At 42.4% G+C, this 23,832-nt stretch overlaps 1 long non-coding RNA gene across 4 annotated transcripts in view; it reads left to right on the top strand.

The window, feature by feature from the left end:
* The window catches only part of LOC109494882, a 258,239-nt gene that overhangs the window by 188,679 nt on the left and 45,728 nt on the right, over positions 1–23,832 (top strand). For 3 of the 4 annotated variants that reach the window (XR_002738437.2, XR_006590114.1, XR_002150001.3), the window contains exon 4: positions 11,494–11,611. This is a non-coding gene — a long non-coding RNA (uncharacterized LOC109494882). Of the gene's footprint in view, positions 1–11,493; positions 11,612–12,070; positions 12,270–23,832 lie in introns of those variants that run through there. The other variant, XR_002150000.3, reaches the window with a different exon arrangement.

The raw sequence follows: 23,832 nt of genomic DNA, 5'->3' as shown, positions 1-23,832 counted from the left end.
ATTGTGAGCAAAATGGGGAGCCGTTGGAGGATTTTGAGCAGATTCTCTGGCTGTTGCACGGAAAAGAGACCTCCAGGGGCAAGATGAGAAATGAACATCAGCCTAGGATGCTCTGAAGGCATCCTGTGGGTTAGTGGCTGGATGAGTAGAAGTAGTTGTAAGATATTTGGGGGATCTTGTTTTGTGTGAAGAGATAAAACCATTTTCCCTGCTCCATCCTGACAGTTTTCTTCCAATAACTTTTGACATCCACCTCTTCTCTGAAGCCTCCCTGGGTAGGACAGGAGAGAATCAATGGCTTCCCACTCCCTGTGCTCCCTTTGTTCTTCCCCATGGTGGGAGGAAGGAGTACCAGGCAAGGGGTTAGGAAACCTTAATTCTGTTCCAGCCCTTTTATACCTGGCCCATGAACTTGGGCACATCAATCACCATTTCTGAGCCTTCATTTCAGCACTCTTAAAATTAGTCTTATCTTCTCTTTGTTTCTTACCCCAGGAGACGGTTGTTAGTGTCAAAGGAGCTAATGTGAGCATAAGGATTTTATAAACAATTAAGAAGTAAGCAAATGAAGGGGTGCCTGGGTGGCTCAGTCAGTTACGTGTCCAATTCTTGGTTTCAGCTCAGGTCATGATCTCATGGTTAGTGAGTTCAAGCCCCGAGTCAGGCTCTGCATTGACAGTATGAAGCCTGCTTGGGATTTTCTCTCTCCCTCTCTCTCTCCCCATCCCTGCCTCAAAAAAATAAATAAGCCTTAAAAAAAAAAGTAAGCATGTGTAAAGGACTTTGGTCTTTTGTTTATTTTATCTGTATCCTGGCTATTCAGAAATAACCTTATCACATGCTAACTCGATGGTGAAAATAGTTACAAGTTATAGTCTCAGTGAAGCAAACTAATAACTAAATAACTAACTGTTAACTAGTTAAACAGAGTCTTTTAAGAACATGGAGATAAGAAAAAGTGTGTTGATGGGAATTTGGTATTTTTTCTTTAAGTTTTAGAGAATTCAGCTCCAACTCGCCCAAAACCTCCCTATCTCTGGGGGTAGATGGAATCAGTGCTATTCAGAACAATGGTCTTCACTACCCATCATTGAACCAGTATTCCTTTACAATCCCTGAGCTCTGTTAAGTGAGGAAGGAAAGTGATCTTGACTTTATCTTATAGAATCTCAGTAAAGTTTGGAAAGAAAAGCGACTTTATGCCATCTTCCATGTTAGAACTTGTTATTTGTCCACAATTCTTCCTTCTCTATGTCCTGGCCATGGCTTTTGCGTGGCTCTAGAGTATTTCCCTGACCCTTCAAGTTGGGGTTTGGTCATATGACTTGCTTTGGCCAATTGGGATGTGGATGGATTGTTGAGACTGTGAGAGGCATGGTAAGTTTCGCCATCCCTCTTGGAGCTTCTGTTCTACATTTAAGAATAACATGCCGTAGCCCTGTAGGAAGACACACAGAGCAGATCTGAACCATCCCAGCCTGTGGGTCCAGTCTAGTTTCTTGAGCCCAGCTAAGCCTCCCCGAGAATGGCCAACTCCAGCTGACCCATGAGTAGAAAATAAATACTTATTGTTGTAACCTAGTAAGATTTTAGGATTGTTTGACATTCAACATTATTACAGCAAAATCTGACTCATACCTTCTGAGATGACAGAAAGCTCTGTTAACCACATTAGCCTGTTCCAAGCTATTTTGATTCCTTGAGGTTACTCTAAGCTGTGTGAGAAGCTTCTCAGGCTTCTGTGGCTTTATCTTATCTATTCACATCAATGAACTTTTACTGCATAGAACAGTTTTAAAGAGCAATCTCCATGCCTTTTCCCAAGGCAGCGCCTCAACCAGAATCAGTCCCATGTTGATACCAAACTAAAAGCTTTGAAGTTAAGATGACCAATAGAATGTTTGGAGATGGAAGGCCAGACTGCAAGTGTATCAGGCCCTTATGGATTCAAACAAGAAATAGATCAAGGCAGTCCAATAAAGAAAGACCATAGAAAATGACCTACAACTGCAATGTCACCTTCATGTTTGAAGAGTGACTCAGATCAAAAGCTTTGAGACTGGGTGAATCTGGAAATAACTTACCTCTTGTCAGAAATTACCATTAGCTATTGGTTTAAACAGTGAAATTTGAATCTCCAGCCCCTGTATGTCTGGCTATGCCTACCTGATGGAGGACCTAGTGGGTCCTCTAGCTTATTAGAGCTGGATAGCCTCCCACAGAACTGACAGTGCAGGGAGAATGTAGTGTGCCAGCCTGAAGGCACTGGAGATCCCTGGACCAGTCACCTTGGAATTCTCTGGTCTCCAGGACAACTGAGTCATAAATCCTGGGCATTTCAGAGCTGGAAGGGGCTTAAAGATCGTCTGCCAACTCCCTGTCCTGATGCTTGAGATCCTTAAAAACATCTGAGAAAAGTCAGGTATCCATTGCACTGAGAAAAACATATTCCTTTTCAAGGCTACATATATCATCTTTGGATAACATCCTGTGCTATGGAATGAATGTTTTTGTCCTCTAAAATTCATATTAAAGCCCTAATCCCAGTGTTGTATTTCCAGATGGGGTCTTTGGGAGACAATTAGGTTTGAATGAGGCCATGGGGGTGGGGCCCTCATTATGGGATTAGTACCTGCATAAGAAAAGACAGGAGATATCTTCCCCTCTCTCCTCTGCTCTCCACCGTGAAGATATAATGAGAGAAGATGGCCCTCTGCAAAGAGGAAGTGGGCTCTCACCAGACACCAGATCTGTCAGCACCTTGACCTTGGGCTTCCCAGCTTCCAGAACTGTGAGAAATAAATGTTGTGGGTATTTTCCCCCCAATCCACCCAGTCTATGGTAATTTGTTATAGCAGCCCGAATGGACTACGATACTCTGGTTGTGGAGCAGTTCTCTCTTCTACCAAGACAATCTCTGTCTTACTCTCATTTGCTCATTCTCTCTTCACGTTTTTGAAGGCTTAGAAAAGGAGTTGGCAAACTTTTGCTGCCAAGAGTCTAAATATTTTAGGCTTCGTGGACCATTCGCTCTCTGTCACTACTACTCAACACTGCCATGTAGCAAGCGAAAGTAGTCATCAATATGTAAATGAGTGGGCATGGCTGTGTTCCAATAAAACTCTATTTAGAAACACAGAAATTTGATGGGGCACCTGGGTGGCTCAGTCGGTTGAGCGTCTGGCTTCAGCTCAGGTCATGATCTCACGGTCTGTGGGTTCGAGCCCCGTGTTGGGCTCTGTGCTGACAGCTCAGAGCCTGGAGCCTGCCTCGGATTCTGTGTCTCCCTCTCTCTCTGCCCCTCCCCTGCTCATGCTCTGTCTCTCTCTCTCTGTTAACAATAAACAAACATTTAAAAAAATTAAAAAACACACAGAAATTTGAATATAATTAGATTTTTACCTTGCGCTAGATATTACTCTTCTTTAGATTTTTTCCCAACTAGTTAAAAATGTAAAAAACCGTTCTTATCTTGTGGGCTGTACAAAAACAGGCGGGGGCTGATTTGGTCTGCGGGCTATAGTTTGCCAGCTCCTAGCAAAGATTGTTCCTCTTCTTCAAGACAGCCTTTCAATTACAAATAATTTCTGCTCCATCCTGGACACTTATCCAATAAGTACTGAGCACTCACTATGGGCTAGGGAGCAAGTTTGCATCAGGTGCTGGGGATATGCATCTGAAAATGACATGGTCCCCACCCCAAGGGGACTGGGTAGAGGCACTTTCTAATTGGACCTTCACAGCAGTCCTTTGTGGCACATGCTGTTATCATACAGAAGAGGAAATCAAGGCCAGAAAGGGTAAATAATTTGCCCAAGGTCTAAGAAGTGACGTAGCTTGGACTGGAACCCAGGCAATCTGGGTTCAGTGTCTGCCCTGCTGTCCCATCTCTGCATGGAAATCGAGACAGTCAGCTATACTTTACACATTTCTTTTGGGCTGGGCACTTTGCTCCTAATGTCTCAATCCAAATGACGTCTTAGGAGGTAAACGTTAGCATTCAAATTTTACAGATGAGACTTTTACAAGGCAGTGACTTGCCTGAGGCTATGCAGAGCCTTGAGCATTCCCCACATCCTGTCTGTCTGTCTGTCTGTTCTGAGCCCCCCACCAAGGGATAGGAGAGAAAAGGACTCAGAGCTGCCCTCATAACACATATAGTCCTGGTAGGAGACAGATTTACCCAACCCGCCATTAACTTTTGACATTTAGGACCCCTCACTAAGGTATGGAAGACAAAGTGTGCTCATTTCTGTGGCTTCATCCTATGCAGAGACTGGAGAACACTGGGTGCTGGTGCCTGATGGGTGGATGTTGGGATTTAAAAAGAAGGAGGAGGCATTATAAAAGGGTTATGGACTCTTGCTACGTAAAGAGTGGTCCCCAGATCAACAGCACTGACACCATCCAGGTGTACAATCTTCTGAAGGGTCATCCCCTGCAATGTGACAGTCATTCCAGGGCATAGGGCTCTTTCTTGGGTGCCACTGGCCATGCTGAGCTGAGCTTGGTCCTTCCCCACCCTTTCCTTTCTCTTTCACTTGCCCTATAACTTGGGGCAAGTTCTAAACCTTCTCTGGGCCTTAGTTTCTCTTTTGTAAAATGCCCAGGTCACTGTTCTTTTCTCAATCCTGACTGTTCTGTTGTTACTGGGGAATTTTAAAATATTTTAATTCTGATGTCCAGGGCCTACAGCCAGAAATTCTGATTTAACAGGTCGTGGGTGAGGCCCAGGAATCAGTGCTATTTAAGATCCCCGAGCCATTATATCGTACAGCCAGTGTTGAAAACCGAGAAGCCAGATCCCTGATTCTCAAACATCTGGACGTGTCGGCATTACCTGGGTGCTTCTTAAGGATTCAGATGCCCAGGCCCACCCAGCACTTCTGAGCCAAAATTTCCCAGTGAGCGGCCCTGGGGCTGGGCATGAGTGTGTTTAACAAGCTCCCAAGATGATGCTCACAGGAAAGCTCGAGAACTCCTGGAATCAATGGCCTCCGAGGTCTCTTTCAGCTCCGACTCTGAGATTCCCCCAGTCAATGATTCTGTTCTTTCTCCCTGTGCTGGCATCGCCCGCTGGCAATGAGCAGAGGCATCATCAGCTTGTAAGCAAAGCTCCAGTGCCCCCTGAGAATGCAGCCAGCTGGCAACAGTGGAGAAAAGCGATAAACACATTTGACTTTTCTCTATCAGCTGTGCCATGTACATGATGTGCAAGAAGACTGGGTCTCTGTGTCAAGGCCGTCTGAGGCCTTGTGTTAGGACCAAGGGCAGGCCTGGGCCCTGCTCTGTTTGCCTGCTCCCTGCTTTGGCCCCAGGGTGGGTACTAGTGACAGGCTGCTACTGCCTAGGTGCCAGTCCCCAATCCACTTGAAAGAGGAAAATGAGCCTTAGAGTAGATGCGAATTTTCTCACCTTTCTTTGCCTTTCCGGGTCAGCCCCCTTGGTAGGCTAGATCAATACCTTGACTCCCAGGAGGATCCACGGCTGGAATGAGGAACCCAGAGCCAGGCTTAGAACAGGCTCTAGGACAGGGCTCTGACCTTGCCCTGGCTCAGGGAGGCCATTCTGGAGTCTCCATTCCTTTATGTAGCATGTGGCGATTTAATGGCAGTGAAATTTATTGTGGGTAATGGAGTGTCAAGCTCCTTATTGCTAATGGATGATTTCAAATGTGGAGAAGGATTTATTAAATAACTCAAGCATACGCCTCCAAGAGACGATTACTGTGAGTAAAAACAATTATGTAGTTAAACAAGGAGGAAAGAAATTTTAAATTCATCTTTTTAAAGTTCTCTAAATCGGTTTAAATGTGTGATTTTAGAAGGTGGGGGGGGGGGGGGATTAGTTTCAACAAATTACTCATCAAGTTGTTTTTCTTTTTTTTCCCTTCAATTCCACAGAAACCAATTGCCCTATTTGGCTGCCATTTAAAGAGGTTACAGATTGGTGTTTGGAGAGAAAAAAAAAAAATAACTAAGAGAGTGGGACCTAGTTTGGTAACTTCCTGCAGTTCCCAAGTGCAGATTTCCTTGTATAAGTGGCTCTCACCCTGAAATGGAAGGAAGGAGTCAAGGAGGCAGCAGGAACTGTCATGCAAAGAGAAGGATCAGAGATGTCTTCCTGACACTAGACAAGGGCCTTAGAGCTGGGAGGACTTTGGAGGACCAGTTTCATTGTGCAGATGGAGAGGCTGAGGCCCAGAGAGGGAAAGTGACTTTGTGAAGATCACACAGCTCGGAGATCGCAAGGCTAGAAGCCAGAGTGCCCCATTGGTCTCTCTGTGAAATGGGATTATAAATAGTGACCTCACAGGGCTGTCTGGAAGGAGACAGGAAACAGGAGGGAAAGTGCTGTGGGAAGTGTACACGTTTAGTACCCAGAAGGGGCTGTTTATGGGGCAAGGATTGGCTGTGAACCTCTGTGGTGGTTTCATTTTGGTGAAGGGCTTGCCCCTCAGTCGCTGCAGACATTCTGCAGCCAGGACCACAGCTGGCTGAGGTCCTTGGCCTCCTTTCTCTCCCACTGCGCCGAGGAAAGGCACAGGCAACCACAGCCCCCTGACATTTTCTTTGAGATGGTGACAGCTGGTAGGACTTTTGACTAAAGGCATAAAGAGCAAGCAGGGAAAAAAAATAAGTTACTGTGTTAAAAAGTGGTTTAAAAATGTGCTCTGCCATCTGTTTGGCCACAGTGGCTTTTTGGGGTGGGTGGGGAGGGGGACAGAAACCTTCCCCTCTCCCATTCCTGGGTCTTTCTGTGGTCAGGGCCCACATGAGAAACTTGATCAAGTCTGCAAGTTTTGTTTTCCATGTTTCCTTCTTTCTGCTCCTTTCCGTTCCTGACGCAGGCCCTCAGTTCTGCTTCCTGAAAAGACATTTCCTTAATTGCCCCAATTGCTAACGAAGTCCACCCTCTGCCAAAGCCCTGCACTCAAGAGGCAGGGTTTTTTGGTTTGGCCTTTTGCTGAGTCTGGTCCTAGTGTAGAGAAATGGGATTTGAAAAGACAGGTATTTAAGCTCTGCTCTACCTTGCAGTATTACAGCCTTTGTATTTACGCAGGTTTTCCCTCATGTCCTAAAGCTTTTTACTTTTCTCCTGCTGATATTTCTTACTGAGTTTGCCAGAAGCGTTTTTCAGGTTCTGTTTTCTCCTTTTGTGAATAGGGTTATAAAATGCATATTCTAATTAGCCATTGCTGTGTAATACGAAAGTTATTAACCTTGTGCATGGATTTTTATATCTATCACCTTGATGAATTCGTATTTGATTATAATCACCCTTTGGTTTCTGTGGATTTTTTAGGTAAATGGTTATATTGACTGCAAATACTAACAGTTTTATCTCTTTCTGTTCAGTGTTACATTTCTTATTTCCTTCTCTTGTTTTTCTCCATGGGCAGGCCCATGCTACAATATTGAAAAGTAGCAATGATCATGGGCATCCTTGCTTTGATCTTGACTATAATGGGATTACTTCTGGTAATTCACCATTAACTATGATGTGTGCTGTGGATCAATAGTAGAAAACATTATCAAGTCAAGTTGTTGTTGTTGTTGTTGTTGTTTTTAATCAGAAATGGGTACTGAATTCTATTAAACTTTAGTATCAATTGAGACGATCTGCTGAGATGATTTCAATCTAGTCAGAAACATAGATGGTGCTCAGATGTTGAACCATTCTTGTATTTCTGCTCATAATGCAGTATTGGTTCTGATTTTCTAACACCTTACTTAGGATTTTTGTATCTTTGCTCATAAATGATATCAGCTTGTGTTTTTTTTCCTTTTGTCTGTGTTTTCCTTGTCCAGTTTTGGAATTGGGTTATGTTAGTCACATAAAATGAATTGGGTGGTTTCTATTTTCTATGCCCTGGAGTATGTATTGCATGGAATTTTGGATTTCCTGAATGTTTGGTGGGGTGTTCAAGACTGTAAACTTTTTTGCTTTGTGCATCTTAGCAGGATAGAGCTTTAGTTATGATTTCAATTTGTCCTATGGTTATTAGTCTTACTTGATTTTCTTCTTTTTGAGCCAATTGTGATTTATTGTTCTCCAGAAAACTATCCAATCCCCCTAGATTTTCAAATGCTTTGGTATAGAATTCTCTTTACTTTAAAGTATGTGTTATCTTTTCTGTCTCATTTCTTATTCTTCTCTTTAAAGTTCATTTATTTATTTTGAGAGAGAGAGAGTGAGCATGTGAGCTGGGGAGGGGCAGAGAGAAAGAGGGAGAGAGAATCCCAAGCAGGCTCCACACTGTCAGCGCAGAGCGCGGTGCAGGGCTTGATCTCATGAACCGTGAGATTAGTCAGGACCTGAGCCAAACTCAAGAGTCTGACACTTAACCGGCTGAGCCACCTAAGCATCCCACATTTCCCATTCTTAACATTGTATTTTTCTGTCCCTCTCTCCCATCATACCCTTGCCATAGACTATTCTAGTTTATTGGTATTTTCAAAGAATCAACTTTTAGTTTTATTAATCTACACTACTGCTGTGTTTCCTACTTTGTTAATTCTGCATTTTATCTTTATTAGCATTTCCCCAAATTTCATTGTTTTAATTTTTCTAACTTCTTGAAAAGCTTAGTTACTCTCCTTTTAACATTTTTTCTTTTTTTCTGAGAACTTTAAGACTATAAGTTTCCCTGCATTAGGTATATGCCTCAGAATTTTGATATATGTACTCTCCTTGTCATTAATTTCTAAACAATAATATTAGTTTTACTTAACTAAGAATTATTTAAAAGAAATTTAACATTTTCAGATGCATAGGAATTTTTTGGCTATTTCTTTGTTATTAACTTTAAATTTTACTGCATTTTTGGCCTGAAAGTAACTTGCTTGACTTCTTTGTTATGGGATTTGTTGAGATTTCCTTTGTGACCTAATACAGAAGTTAATTTTTAATGTCCCACGTGTGACAGAAAATAATGAGCAGTCTTTTATTAACATCTATGTCTATTAAATCATGTTTTAAAATTATAGTATATATGCTATTCACATCCTCTCTGTACTTGATCTATATAGCTACTTGATCTAAGTGAGTGCTGAAAGCTAACAAAATCTCTTACGATGATTGTGAATTATCATTTCTCCTTGTTCATCTTTTAATTTTTGCTTTATGTATTAAAACTATGTTATTGAGTGCATAAAAGTTTATGGCTGATATATCTTTTCTGTAGAATTTATATTTTATCTGTGTAAAATGTCTCTTAGCCCAGTCCCTTTCATTGTTCTTTGCCTTGATTTTTATTTTGTTTGATATTATTACTACTCTACCTACATTGTTTTTATTACTATTTGCATGGCATAGCTGTTTCCATTTTCTTATTTTTAACTTCCAACCGTCATTTTGCTTTTGTGTAGTTTACAAGCAGCGTATACCAGGCTTTTATTTTTTAAACCTAGTTTAAGAGTTTCTTTCATCTGGGGTGCTTGCGTGGCTCAGTCGGTTGAGTGTCCAACTCTTGATTTCAGATTAGGTCATAACCCCAGGGTCATGGGATCAAGCCCCACATTGGACTCCATGCTAAGCAAGGAGCCTGCTTATGATTCTCTCTCTCTCTCTCTCTCTCTCTCTCTCTCTCTCTCTCTTTCTCTCTCTTCCTCTCTCTCCCTCCCTCTGCCCCTCTCCCCTGCTCATATGCTCATGCTCTCTCTCTCTCAAATAAAAACATTAAATTTTTAAAAAAGAGTTTCTTTCATTAAATAGGGATTTAAACCAGTCATACTTATTGATATTATTGATATAGTTGGATTTACTCCTGTAATTTTTTTCCCTTTTTTAAATCATGAACTCTTGCTTTACCCCCCTTTATCTCTCCTGCTTTCTTTCTCTCTTTCTTTCTTTCTTTCTTTCTTTCTTTCTTTCTTTCTTTTTGGTTGGAGGGTGACTTTTTTGAGTGACTTTTTGTTTTCATTTTCTTCTCTAGTGGTTTGAAGTTATTTATTCTATTTGCATACTTCCAATAAATTATTGTAATACATCAGTGCTTTTTTAAAGAGACATACTGATATCTGGAAATCAATCACTATCTAGATCCTCCCAGTGAAAAATACTAAAACCTTTTACTTTTTTCGTTACTTGATTTCTCTTACTACTCTTTCTTTCTCCTTTCTTATACTTACCATGTTGATATAATTCGGTATTTTAGTTACAAAATATTAATTATTTTGTTTTAATATAATCACGTATTTCAATTAGTAAAATCTTAATTTCTTTAGTTGTTTTCTTTTGTTTCTTGTTTTGTTTTGTTTTCCTTAACATTAATTCGTATAACCCGTGTTTTTCTCTTTGATTCGTTTTTTCATTTTATACTGTTTTATCCTGTCTAAGAATTCTTTCTGGAATGTTTGACAATATCTTTATTTTCCCCTTTTACTTCAAAGATAGTTTTACAGGGCATCAAATTCTAGGTTAAAAATAAATTGCTTCAGATATCCGAGATTATTATTGTTCTATTGTCTATTGCCATCTATGGCAGGATGAATTTTGATGATGCTTGATTCTCATTTCTTTGCAAGGAATCAGTTCTGTCTGTATGGAGGAATTTTCTCTTCTGTGTAAAATTTTCCACATGATACCTAAATGTAGATCTTTTTAAATTTAACTAGCTTAGCACTTGATGGACTTTTAAATATGGAGACTTTCATGTTTTTTTCAGGAGTTTTTTTCCCACATCTTACTTGAGCATTTCTTTTCCATTCTCACTATACCCTCTTTCTAGTCTCCTATTACATGGATTTTGTCACTGTTTTGATTCATTCTCCATTTCCTTTAATTTTTTCCTCTTTATCTCTGTTGCTTTCTGTGCTTTGCTCTGGGTCAAGTCCTTTGTTCAATCTTGAAGTTTAGTAATCTGCTCTTTAGGTGTGTCTATCCTGATATTCCACCCATATATTGAGGTTTTTATTTCAATCCTAAAATGTGTCATATCCAAGACCTCTCATTGATTACCTTGTATGTTTACAAATAGCTGCTCACATGAAAATACTAATTAAACTTTTCTAAAGGCTTTTTCTATTTGTTCTATTGATTCTTTCCATGGGTTTTAGTTCTTCAGGTTGTTATTTAGTTCTTTTTGTTAAATTTAGCTCCTCGGATTGTTAAATTTGGTACTTTTCTTTCATGGTGTTGATTTTTTTTTCAAGACCATTTACCCTATCAGTCATCCTTGGGTCCTCCTGCTGACTTCGGTGCCACAGAGCTGCTTTCCCAACTTGTTTGCAAAAATTCTTTCCTTTGTGCAACTGGGATGTGGTTTTCTTCTTCAGTTTTCCCTGTCTGCCTCACTTTTTTCAGGAATTTTTAATAATCTTTGGTCCACAGGGGGCACCTCTTCTTTTGTTCCAACACTGTTTGGGATTTTTATTATTCTTTCTTCTTCTTATATATATTATTTATTATTAACTTATTTATATTGTTGTCATCAGCTATTATTGTTATTGTTATCATTATTATTATTTCTTCACTTTTTTTTTTCCCTAGGAGTCTAGGGTAAGAAGGAGAATGTAGAGCTTCTGCGTAGTTCACAATTGTTACCTGACCTCCTAAGCTTTTTATATGTTGAAGACTGATGTTTTACATCAAGACTCCAAAGGTGAAGGTGAGTTGCGCAACTACACTTAACCAAAGTTGGGTCTGCCCTCTGGGTCTGGCTGACAGCTGCACTGATAGACTCGGGGTCCACAGCGGTGTCCTTCCACCAGGAATTCCTTCTGTGTTTGTTTTCCATTGTTGGGATGTTTTCCTGCCTCACGTCTGGCTGGAAAACCCATGAAGTTGGACAGGGTTTCCATTTGCTGGCCAGCCGTGAATAATGAGTATGGGGGAAGAACTGGACTTGAAGCACTAGCCTTCCTGGTGTCTGGCACGAGGGAATGTGGTGGACATTGTGCTGCACCCCCCAGATTCCCCTTCTGGAATAAAGAACCTAGCTGTTGGCCTAGCTGTAGTTTCCCTAGCTGTTGGCCATGTCTCTGGAATACAGATGTCAGCTGTCAGCCCTGTAGGGGTTGCCTCAGATAAAGAGAGTGACTTTGCTTCATGCCGCATCTTCCCACAGGAAGCCAGTGACCCTGTTGCCCAGCCTTCTTGCCCCAACTCAGGTGGTTCTGAAGCATCATCTCATTTTCAGAATTCCCCACACTTCCACTATGATACTACATCATAGCTCTGTGTCTCCCTGGGCCCACTCTGCCTCCTTCCCTTCATCCCATGGGTGTTGATCTCAAGAGCACTCTAATAAACCTCCTGCATGCTAACTTCATGTCAGAGTCTGCTTCCTGGGGATTCTGACCTAGGACCAAGAATTTACTGGAAATTACTGCATCTATCAGAGGAAAGCTGATGTTTAGTTATAGAAATGCTTTAACCTGCCCTGGGCTTAGGTAGATGAGTTACGTAAGGACAAACACAGGAAATCAGAAAGCAAAGGAAACAACGGCCTCTTAAGCATGCCTGATTTGCCCACCCAAATCTGCTCCTTCTACAGCTTTCCCCAACTTAGAAAATGGTGACATCTTTTCAGTTGCTCAAGATGAAATCTTGGGTTCTTTTCTGACCTTGATCTCTAACACCACATTCACAACCCATCAGGGAATCCTCAGCTTTACCACCACAACTGGTCCCAAATCTGCTTCTTCCTTACCACCCAGAATGACAACCCCTGGTCCCAGTCCCCACTCCTTTGGATTACCGTGATTGCCTCCCAGTGTGACCCTCAACCTCAATCTTTTGCCTCTGCAGTTTGTTCTCAACACAGCCAAAGGGATCTTTTAAACCAAAGTCCAATCATGTGTTTCCTTGGTTCAAAGCTCTCTGGTGCTTGCCGTCTCATTTGAAGCAAAACCCTAAGTCTTTCCATGGTCCCTGTCAGGGCCCACCAGAGAAGCAGAACCAGTAGGATCCAGATAGATACAGATGATGGGTATAAAGAGGAGATTTATTATAGGAATTGGCTCATGTGGTTATGGAGGCTGAGAAGTCCACAGTCTGCCATATGTAAGCTAGACAAGCAGGAAAGCCTGTAGTATGATTTAGTCCAAGGCTGAAGGCCTGAGGCCTAGGAGGCCACTGGTGTAAATCCCAAAAGCCTGAGAACCAGGAGCTCCATCCAACATCCCAGGAGCTTCACTGTCTGAGAACAGGAGAAGATGGTCATTTCAGCTCGAGAAGAGAGAGAGGAAATTTGCCCTTACTTCATCATTTTGTTCTGTTTGAGCCCTCCATGGATTGGATGATGCCCATCCACACTGGTGATGGCAGGTCTTTTTCACTTAGTCTGCTGAATCAAATGTTAATCACTTCCAGAAACACCTTCACAGACACACTCAGAACTAGTGTCAATACAGTCAAATTGACATGCAGAATTAATCATCACAGCCTTCTAGGCCCTACCCCCGCACTGTCTTGCCGCCCTTTTCAGCCTTCTCTGTGCCAAACCTGTCCCTGACTCAGGGCCTTTGCACTTGCAGTTTCTTCTGCTGGAAAGGCCCAGATATTTTTCTCATGGCTCTCTAATTACTTTTTTCACTTCCCTGATTGTATTAGTCCGTTCAGGTTGCTGTACCAGAATATTGCAGACTGGGTGGCTTATGAACGACAGAAATTTACTTGTCAAGTTCTGGAGGCTGGAAGTCCGAGATCAGGGTGCCTACATGGTTGGGTGAAGGCCCTTGTTCAGGTCGTAGACTTGTCTTCCTTACTGGACAGAAGGGCGAGGGAGCTCTGTGGGGCCTCTACACTCTTAGTATCATTATTTTGAGGATTAGGATTTCAACATATGAATTTTTTTAACGTTTATTTTTGAGAGTGAGAGAGAGAGAGGGCAGAGAGAGAAGGAGACACAGGATCCAAAGCAGGCTCCAGGTTCCGAGCTATCAGCACAGAGCCAGATGTGGGGCTCAAACTCATGAGCCCTGAGATCATGACCCGAGCTAAAGTCAGACGCTTGACCGACTAAGCCACCCAGGTGCCCATAATTTCAACATATGAATTTGATGATGGTGGGGAAGTGGGGGAGGGCACACAATTATTCAGACCGTGGCACTGATCAAGTGTCATCTTCTTTGTGAGACCTTCCTTGACCACCAGCACATGACCCCAGCCTCCTTTCCCTACCACCCCAACTTGCCCTGCCCTGCTTATTTTTCTCATGGCACTTACTGCCATATGATTAATTCACGTGTTTACTTATTTATCATCTAACCCTTTCCTCAATAGCGTGGAAGCTTCATGAGGGGTGTTTGTTTACTTCTTTATCCCCAACACCTACAACAGTGCTTGGCATGGAGTAAATGCTTAATAAGTACTTGTTGAATAAATGAAATCTTAATTACCTGGCTGTTTGGAGATGTCTCTAGTGGGAAAGCTGCATAAGCACGGGTTGTATTCCTTGTTCTGCTGCTTACTTGCCTAATGACCTTCCCCAAGCCCCTTTTCCTCTCTGAAAGCTGAGGAGGCAGGATAAGAGGGTCATCCAGAATCCCTTCCCAAGTCTGATCTTTTTTAAAGCTGTGATTTTTTTTTTTTAAAGCAAACAACCAGCTGTGGCAAAGAAGAGATCAGAATCCTCTCATGTGGTTTTTCTCACTTGGAGATGGGGAGAGGGAGCATTGAGAAAGTTGGGGTTCAGGCCGTGGTGTGCTGTGTAGTTGGAGATAGTTATGTTTTATTTTTTTCTGATTTACACTTTCTCCTTCCCTATAACCCTCCTCCCCAAGGAGATATTATTGCAGCTCTGCTTCTATTGCTTGAGTGACTTCCACATGAAGCCTGGCTCCAGGATCCCTCTCTGTGTCATCCTACCTGAAGGAGTAGCTCCAAGGTGCTTGACTCCTTTTTTTCATCTTAAACTTCCTGCCCCTCATGTGTGTTCTGTGACTTGTTTTGGCCTCATGTCAGGCGGAGTGAATGTCCTTGCCTTTTGATCTGGTCAATGGGATGTGAGCAGATGTGGCACCATCAGTGGCTTGAAATAAGCTTGGACTATGGACTTGTCTTTGTGAGCTTCTTCCACCAACATAAGAGAAACACACCCTAGCTAGCCCAGTGGTCCAGGAAGAATGGAGGGATACCCAGAGCAGACCTGAACCAAACCCAAGGCTGGGACCAAACTCAGCTGAGCCGACCAACCCACACATACATGAGCGAGCATAAATTATTGTTGTAAACCACTGAGTAGTGGGGTGGTTTCTTACATGGCATTATTGTGGTAATAGCTGACTGATACCAGTCTTAACAAAACCCAGCCCAGGGTACTCACTCTTCCAGAAAATATTCCCTTAACGCAGATTTGGCCAACAGTAAGAATTTCAGGTCTGTTTCAAGTCAATGTCAGTGGGGTCACTCGTTTGTGGGGAATGAGAGAGGGACTGTAGCAGAAAGAAGGGAATGGGAGCAGCCAGTATTGCTCAGTTGTACCATCTGATGAGTCTGAAAACAGCAAGAGCAAGGATGGAAAGGACTTGCAGAGAAGCTGGTATGATGAGGCTGGTATTGGCGTTGTGTCTTGGGGCTTCTTCCTCAAGGCCTCCCTCCAGGTCATGGGGCTATTAACCCTGTCCATGGCCTGAAAGGTAGTCTGACCTAGGGCTCCTGGGTATTTCATACTGGAGCAGCAGGGCACTGCTATTCTGGCAGTGGAGATTATGCCTTCCACGTGGACACTGTGGACATTTAGAATCAAGTCTTGTTAAAATATCCTGATTTGCATATTAAGAAAGTCAATGGAGAAGCTACTTTTTTTTTTTCTTCTTATCCATTGAAAAGATGAGCCTTAAGGAGACTTTACTGCAACTACGTTTTTAGGGCTTAAGTGAATTCCAAATGCTACTGTAAATTCCATTTATTATTTATACAGCTTCAGCTCCCTTGCGAAGCTGAGTGCCTTACAGGAAGGAAGGAGAGATCAAATCCATGTGGAATGGAGAGGTCTTAGGGGGTCAGACTGTGTGGCAAAGGGACAGGGTCTGTGGTGTTGATGGAGGTGTCTGTAGGGAGATGGGTCAGGAACCTGGTTGAGTAGCAGTGGGATCAAGATGGACAGAGCTAGGAGAGTCTCTAAGATCATCTGGGCCTAGGATGTTTTGCTAACTTTTTTCTGGTCCTGAGAATCATGAGTTACTTGTTAAAAATACAGATGTCCAGATCCCTCCCTTGGAGATTCCATTTTAGCAGTTCAGAAGTAGGGTCCAAATATACATACTCTTAAGAAGGAGACCAGGTGATTTTGACAACTAAGCATGTGTGGAAAATAGCGATCTATCAAGATGCCTGTTTCATAAATGAGTAAGTTGAGGCTCAAGTAGGGGTCTTGCTCCAGATCCCAAAGGCCCAGTGAATGCTAGAGTTGATGTAGGACAAGGTCTCTGAGACTTGAATGGCGTGGTTTGGTATGGCCAATTTACAGCCAGTCTGAGACTGACAGTATAGTCTGCAGGTTTGCTAACCTTTTGATTCTCTGACTTTTGCTGCTCATTTTCTCTTTAAGAGTAGCTGAAGGCAGGAGTCATGGAGCCAGAACCCAGTTCAAATCCTATCTTTACTTCTAACTGCTGTGCCACCTTGGGCACATTGTTTAACTTCTCTGAGCCACTGGTATGATCATGAAATGAGATAATGTACCTATGCATAGCAGATGCCCAATAAATATTATTGCCTACAGAGTGCCAGGCCCTATTCCAAGCACCATAATAACCAGCATAACTCATTTAATAATTTTTTTTTTAAATTTTTTTTAACACTTTATTTATTTTTGAGACAGGGAGAGACAGAGCATGAACAGGGCAGGGTCAGAGAGAGGGAGACACAGAATCTGAAACAGGCTCCAGGCTCTGAGCTGGCAGCACAGAGCCCGACGTGGGGCTCGAACTCACAGACCATGAGATCATGACCTGAGCCGAAGGCGGCCGCTTAACCGACTGAGCCACCCAGGCGCCCCTAATAATTTTTTTTTTTATTAATCCCATTATAAAATTAAGTGATGAACACAGAATGAGACTGGCTTGTTCAAAATCATGCACATAGCAGGTGAGGGGCAGGAGAAGATTCGAACTCAAGCAGTCTGTAGTTGTCCTTTCCTCTGAGGGCTGGCCCAAGTCACTCTTACTCAGTACGCCCCTGGTGTAAGTAGACAGAAGTGCCTGATGAACTCATTTGAGATTTAAAAGGCAGGACAAGAAATGCACTTCAAGTGTGCTTGAGGGTGGGGCAGTTGGAGAGGGACGTCCAGAGGCCTTGGGGGAGAAAGGCCTGTACTCCCAGAAGGTTGGGCAGGGGCCCCAGAACCAATTCCTGGGTGATAAAGACTGATCTCAGGCCAAGTAATTAGTATTGAAATGCGCAGAAGCCAGGAAGTTTCCTCACATTGTCGTCCGCAATAGAGAAAAATCCAGACTGAACTGGCTGCTTCCATTAGAAGTGATGTAACGAGCCGGCTTTGGCCTAGTTTTCTTAAAGCAGGCGGCCCCCTGGCTCTCCCACACCCTTCTTTCTGGATCTGCAAGTGACAGCTACCGCCATCTAGCGGTGTAAGCGGCACTGCACAGGCACCAGGAAAGAACGGTTGGTTCTGGATCGCAAGGATTTAAGATGCCTCTGGCCTGACTTAAAGATAAGAGCCCCTGATCTTGGTAGGGAGCTTTATTCTGCTCAAAGCACGTTGGTGATTTTTACTTCGTTAAGTCTTCTCAACAATCCAGGGAAGTAGGCAGGGACCACTGACTCCATTTTATGGACGAGGCAGCAGGTCCCTACAGGGGAGGGGTCTTTCTTAACAGCTGCATTGCCAGCTATTAATGGAACTAGGACTGGGACCCACGTCTTCACGACTCCAGTTTATTGGATGAGAAGTGACACATAGAGGCTGTCAGGTCCCTTGAAGTCACTTTGGACAGGGGAACAGAAGATGATTCTTCCTGGAGGTCCCAGGTACTTCTCAACATGGAGTGGTGGGGGGGGGGGGGGAGGCATGGGGATCCTCTTCATCTCAGTGACTTATGAGAATTTTCTCTGGAATGAACATTAAGGTGGATATCTGGGCTCATAGTTTTCACACGGGAGGTTTTGAGAAGAGATGAATACTACCCTTCCAGCTCTAGACCCTAGTGCAAGACACCTGGATCTTATCTAGTCCGGGGCCCTTGTAGTAAAGATGGGGAAACCAACGCACTGAGAGGGGGAGTGACTAGGCTGACATCACACAGTGGCAACACCGTGATTAAGGACTTCCTCTCCAGCTGTTCTTTCGGGTTTACCTTCTCTGATGTAACAGCTGGAAATGCACCATTCCAGGCAGATATAACTGTTTTAGCCCAGAGTGAAAATCAGATCCAGCGTCTTGCATGTCCTGCCACAGAGGGTGCAAAGGAAGAGAGGAGCCCCTGGACATTTATGTTTGTTTCATCATCTGTAACGTCAGCAGTTCTCAGACTTTTCACATTAAAGCATAGGCAGGACTTGAGTAGGTGGAGGGCATAAAAGTGGAGAGAGTGGTGGAAGCAGACAATCACCCTGCCCCAGGCAGCTCTGCAATGCCCAGGGGTACAGGAGAACACAGGTCGAGAGTCGAGGAAGGAATGTGTAAGGAGCACTGTGGAGTCCCAACACCTGGGCTCTGGTCCTTGCTCTGACACAGGCTGTGTGGTCTTGGGAGTCCCTTTCTCACTCTGCTCCTCTGCCGGTTTCCTCATTCATAAAATAGGCCAATCTTCCCACTTCCCAGGGCTGCTGAGAAGATCGAATGGAGGGAACAGGGGAATGGGTGTGAAATGTTTTATAGAAAGTCAAGTGCTATATTCATCGAGGATTTCTTTTCTTTGTACTAAACTGAGGTAAAAAGTGTATACAATAGAAATGCACAGGTCTTAAAATGTTCAGTTCTATGAGCTGGGACAGTTGTAATCAGCTGTGAAAACATTACCCAAAACAAGATAGAAAACATTTACACCAACCCAGAAAGTTCCCTTGGGCCCGTTTCCGGACAACCTTTCCCTCAGGCAAGTACTGTTGTGATTTCTATCATCTTAGCTCAGTTGTGCCTGTTCTAGAACTTGGCATGGATGAAATCACACAGGATGTAATCTTTTATGCCCGACTTCTTTTCCCCACCATAATGTTTTTCAGTTTCATCCAAGTCGTTCTTTCCCTCAGTGCTAAATAGTATTCCTTCTGTATGGATGTACCTTTGTTTTTCTCTTTTCCCATTGAAAGCATTTGAGTTACTTCTAGCTTGGGGGTATTATGATTACACCCACAATGAGCAGTCTTGTACATATCTTAAGTGCACATAGGTATGCATTTCTGTTGAAATGGGAGTGGAATGTTGGAGCATATTATAAATGTTTAACTTTATTAGAAATTGCCACACAGATATCTAAGGTAGTGGCACCATTTCACATTCCCAACAGCAGCACTTGAGACTTCCAGTTAGTTCATAAACTCCACCTTGGTATTGTCAGTCTTTTTGACGATAACCATTCTGATGGGCATCCATACCTGTTCCCAATCTAAGGGGAAAGCGTGCAGCCCTTCACCATAAAGTATAATGTCAGCTGTAGGTTTTTTATAGCTACCTTTTATTACATTGAAGAAGATTCCTTCTATTCCAGTTTCACTGAGACTTCATTATGAATTGGTGTTGAATTTTATCAAATACTCTTCCTGCATTAATTGATATACTCATGTGGAGGTTTTTTTTCCCTTTTAAAGTTTGAATATGGGAATTAACTACATTGATGGATTTTTCTAATATTTAACCAGCCTTGTATTTCTGCCTTAAATGTAACTTGGTTGTGTTTTTTCTTCTTTTATGTGTTGCTGGATTTGGTGGCTATCATTTTGTCAAGAAATTTTGCTTCTATGTTCATGAAAGATATTAGTCTGTAGTTTTATTTCTGTCACTATCTTTGTAAGTTCTTGGTCCCACGGTATTGCTGGCTTCATAAAATGCATGGGGGATATGTTCCCTTCACTTCATTTTTTCTGGAAGAGATTGTGTAGAATTAGTGTTATTTCTTTTTTATTTTGTAGAATTTGTCAGTGAAACCACGGAGCCTGGAAATTTTTTTCTTGAAAGATTTTAAACTACAAATTCAATTTCTCTAATATTTGTAGGACAATTTAGGTTGTCTTTTTCACCTTGAGTGATTTTGGTTTTTTTTTTTTTTTTGTGCTTTTCTAGGAAATGTTCGATTTAATCTAAGTTATGGAATGTACATGTATTGGTGTGTTTGTGGCATTTCCTTATTATTCTTTTTAATGACTACAGGATCTGTGATGATATTCCCTTTTTCATTTTTGATGATAATTTGTGTCTTTTTTTGTGATTCTTGCTACCCACATTTCTATTTTATTGATTATTTAAGAAAAGAACAACTTTTGGCTTGATTTATTTTCTCTGTTATCTTTCTGTTTTCAATTTTCTTCACTCTGTATTAACTTTATTGTTTTCTTTCTTCTGGTTGCTTTGGTTTTATTTTGTTCTTCTTTTAATAGTTTCCTGTGGAAGTTTAAACTATTGATTTGAGACCTTTCTTCTTTACTAATGTAAGTACTCAATACAGATCTTCCTTGACTTACAATGGGGTTATGTCCCAATAAACCCATTGTAAGTTGAAAATATCATGTCAAAAATTCATTCAATACATCTAACTTACCAAACATCATAGTTTAGCCCAGTCTACCTTAAGTGTGAACAGAGCATTTACATTAGCCTATAGTTGGGAAAAATTATCTCATCCAAAACCTCTTTTATAACAAAGTTTTGAATATTTAATGTAATTTATTGAATAACATACTAAAAATTAAAAACAGAATGACCATATGGATACAGAATGGTTGTAAGCATATCGGTTGATCACCCTCATGATCATGTGGCTGACTGGGAGCTGTGGCTTACAAGAGAGTGTTGCCAGCCCTGGAAAAGATCAAAATTCAAAACTGAAAGTAAAGTTTTTGTTGAATGCATATCTCTTTTCCACCATTGTAAAGCTGAAAAATCATAAGTCAAACCATTATAAGCTGGGGACTGTATGTACTATAAATTTCCCTCTAAGCACTGCTTTAGATGCGTCCCACACATTTTGATATGTTGTATTTTCATTTTCATTTGGTTCAAATATTTTCTAATTTCCTCTGAGACTTCCTTTTGGACCCATGAGTTATACAGAAGCATGTTGTTTAATATGCTAGTGTTTGAGATTTTCCTCTTCTCTTTCTCTCGTTCATTTCCAGCTTAATTCCATTATTGTTTGAGGGCACACTTTGTATGATTTCAATTATTTTAAATTTGTTAAAGTTTATTATTTTAAATGTTCATTTGTTTTTGAGAAAGAGGGGGGAGGGGCAGAGAGAGAGGGAGACAGAGAATCCAAAACAGTCTCTGTGCTGTCAGCGCAAAGCCCAGCATGGGGCTCGAACCTACAAACCATGAGATCATAACCTGAGCTGAAGTTGGACACTCAACTGACTGAGCCATCCAGGTGCCTCAAAGTTTATTTTATGGTCCAGGATATGGTCTATCTTGGTAAATATTTAATGTGCACTTGAAAAGGATGCGTATGATGCTTCTCTTTGAAAAGACAAGAAATCTGTAAATGTCAGTAAGATCTAATTTGTTGTTGGTGGTGTTCAGTTCATCTGTATTTCCTTCTCATTCCCTGAGCCAGAACCCAAGAGCCTCTCCTAGAGCTCTGTAGGAGCTAATGCCCACTTCAGGGTTTGGCTGTGTTACGTTCAGGTCCAGGGATACGAGAGTGGGGAAAGGTGTCAGTGGTACTTTGAATCCTTGTCTTATTCCCCTTTCCACCTGTTATTACTTATTTCACAGAGTCCTCAGAATGCTCCATGCATTCTGTCTAGGTTTTAAAACGGACTTTTAGTGGGGGGATCTGAACTACCCCTGTACACTCTCAGTTTATCAGGCAAGAATGGGGGGCCCTCATTCTCAGTTCCATGTGCCCTACTCTAGCCAGTTAATGTATTCTACCCTAAGGCTACAACAATTAGTTGAGGAATGGCCATGTGACTCAAATTATGCAACAAGAGTTATTTCTGAGACTTTCGTTGAAACCAGTGGAAACCAGAATCTCTTTCCACTGGAGTTAACTGCTAGGAGAGAATCTTGTCAAGCTTGGGCAAAGGTTGCCTGAGAGTGAAAGAGCACATAGAGAGGGAGAGAGACAAATCCCCAATGAGCTTACTTAAGTACCTAGATCCAGCCATTCCTGAAGCTAGTTGGGATCCCCATGTTCTGGACTTTTCAGGTATATGAGCCACAAGAAAAAGTTACCTTCTCTGTATTAATCTATATTAGTGTTCCTATCACTTAATACTAAAAGAATCTCAATACATATCTTAAGTTTCCTTTCAAACCACTTAAGTTCCTTAATCAAGATTCTAGGGACTCATTGTCCCCTTCAGCCCTCGGGTAGCATTCCCTTCCTTGAGGAAGCAAATAGCTGATTTCATAGTTGTCCAAACAGAAATGGTTGTCCTTAGAGAATCTCAGCATGAAAACTGGCCAGAGAAGCTGGGTCTCAGCACGGAGCCAGAGAGTGTGTGTGCATCTGTTGGCAAGATTAATGTGCAAGGCAGGCTGTGGGCCAGGGTTTATTTTTAATAATCAGAAGCCCTTCTTTCTTTTGCAAAATGCTACAGCTTCCTGTGACGAAAGAGAAAAGATCATTCACCCCTCCTTTTCTTTCACTCCCATGGAATCTAAATTTCTGAACATTTGGAGATGGCATAACTTATTCACCCCTGAGACTCAATATTTAAGAAGGGAAAAAAAATGTGTGAGGGTGGAAAAAGACAGACATTTTAAAGATGGGAAAAGGAATATTTGTTTCTCTATAGTGGTTTGCTGCATTTGCTAAGGTTCATCAGACACCCAAGTAATGGGGTAGGTAACATTTTTGGCGTGTCGGTGAGCCAGGCTTGGTTGTCAGGATCATACAACTTTAGAACCACAGAGACCATGAACTTATAGCCCAAGGTTTTCCTGGTGGAGGAAAAGAGAACCATTGAGGGAAAAGGATGTGCCCAAAATCACGTGGAAAATTAACAGTAGAATTGGCACTATGTGCCCCTGTGGATTCCTCCGTGTGCCCCCAAACCTTCCCTTTGTAGCCTGCACAATACAGACCTCACTTACAACTTTCCCACATTACTGGAAGTGTCCCTTGTCGGGGGATTCCCAAGATGTGAATACGCTGAATTGGCTTGGTTACCTTCTGCCTGTCTGTCACTGATCCATCTAGCAGTCCCCATGGGGGTCTGTCTGACATAGCTGAGTTTTATCAGGCAAGGTCTGAGGTGTGAAAAGTGCAACCAGAAGCATGTAACTTGCTTTGGGCAATGGAACGTGAGTAGAAGTGACGTGCGTCACTTCAGGATGGAGGCCTTCAAGTAAGCCTGACTTACTGCTGTGTCATTCAGCCAGGGGTCATTGAGGACCTAGTGTGTGCCATGCTCTGTGCTGGGAAGGCCCTGGGTGCACTGTCTGCCTCTCTTCTCCAGGAGCTCACAGCCCAGTGAGGGGGGGCAGGCACGGAAGCCGTTGTTACACTGGGTGATCAGGCTGGGTCAGTTCTATGCCCCAGTCAAGTGGGTCAGCAAAGAGAGCGGCCATTTCTGCTGGGAGGTGGGGGTCACAGAAGGCTTTTCCAGAAAACGCAGACCCTGAGTTGGATCTTGAAGGATGCATAAGATTCTTGAGGTAGGCAAGGCAGGTAAGGGAATTGCAGCGAGGGACCTAGCCTCTCCACTTTCCTCTTTTGTGGCATATATGTTACTCTGTCCTTGATATCACCTGTGTGTAGGCCT

This window comes from Felis catus, chromosome E2, assembly GCF_018350175.1.
Source record: "Felis catus isolate Fca126 chromosome E2, F.catus_Fca126_mat1.0, whole genome shotgun sequence".
NCBI classification, from domain to species: Eukaryota; Metazoa; Chordata; class Mammalia; order Carnivora; family Felidae; genus Felis; species Felis catus.
This window is presented reverse-complemented; position numbering and strand designations above follow the sequence as displayed.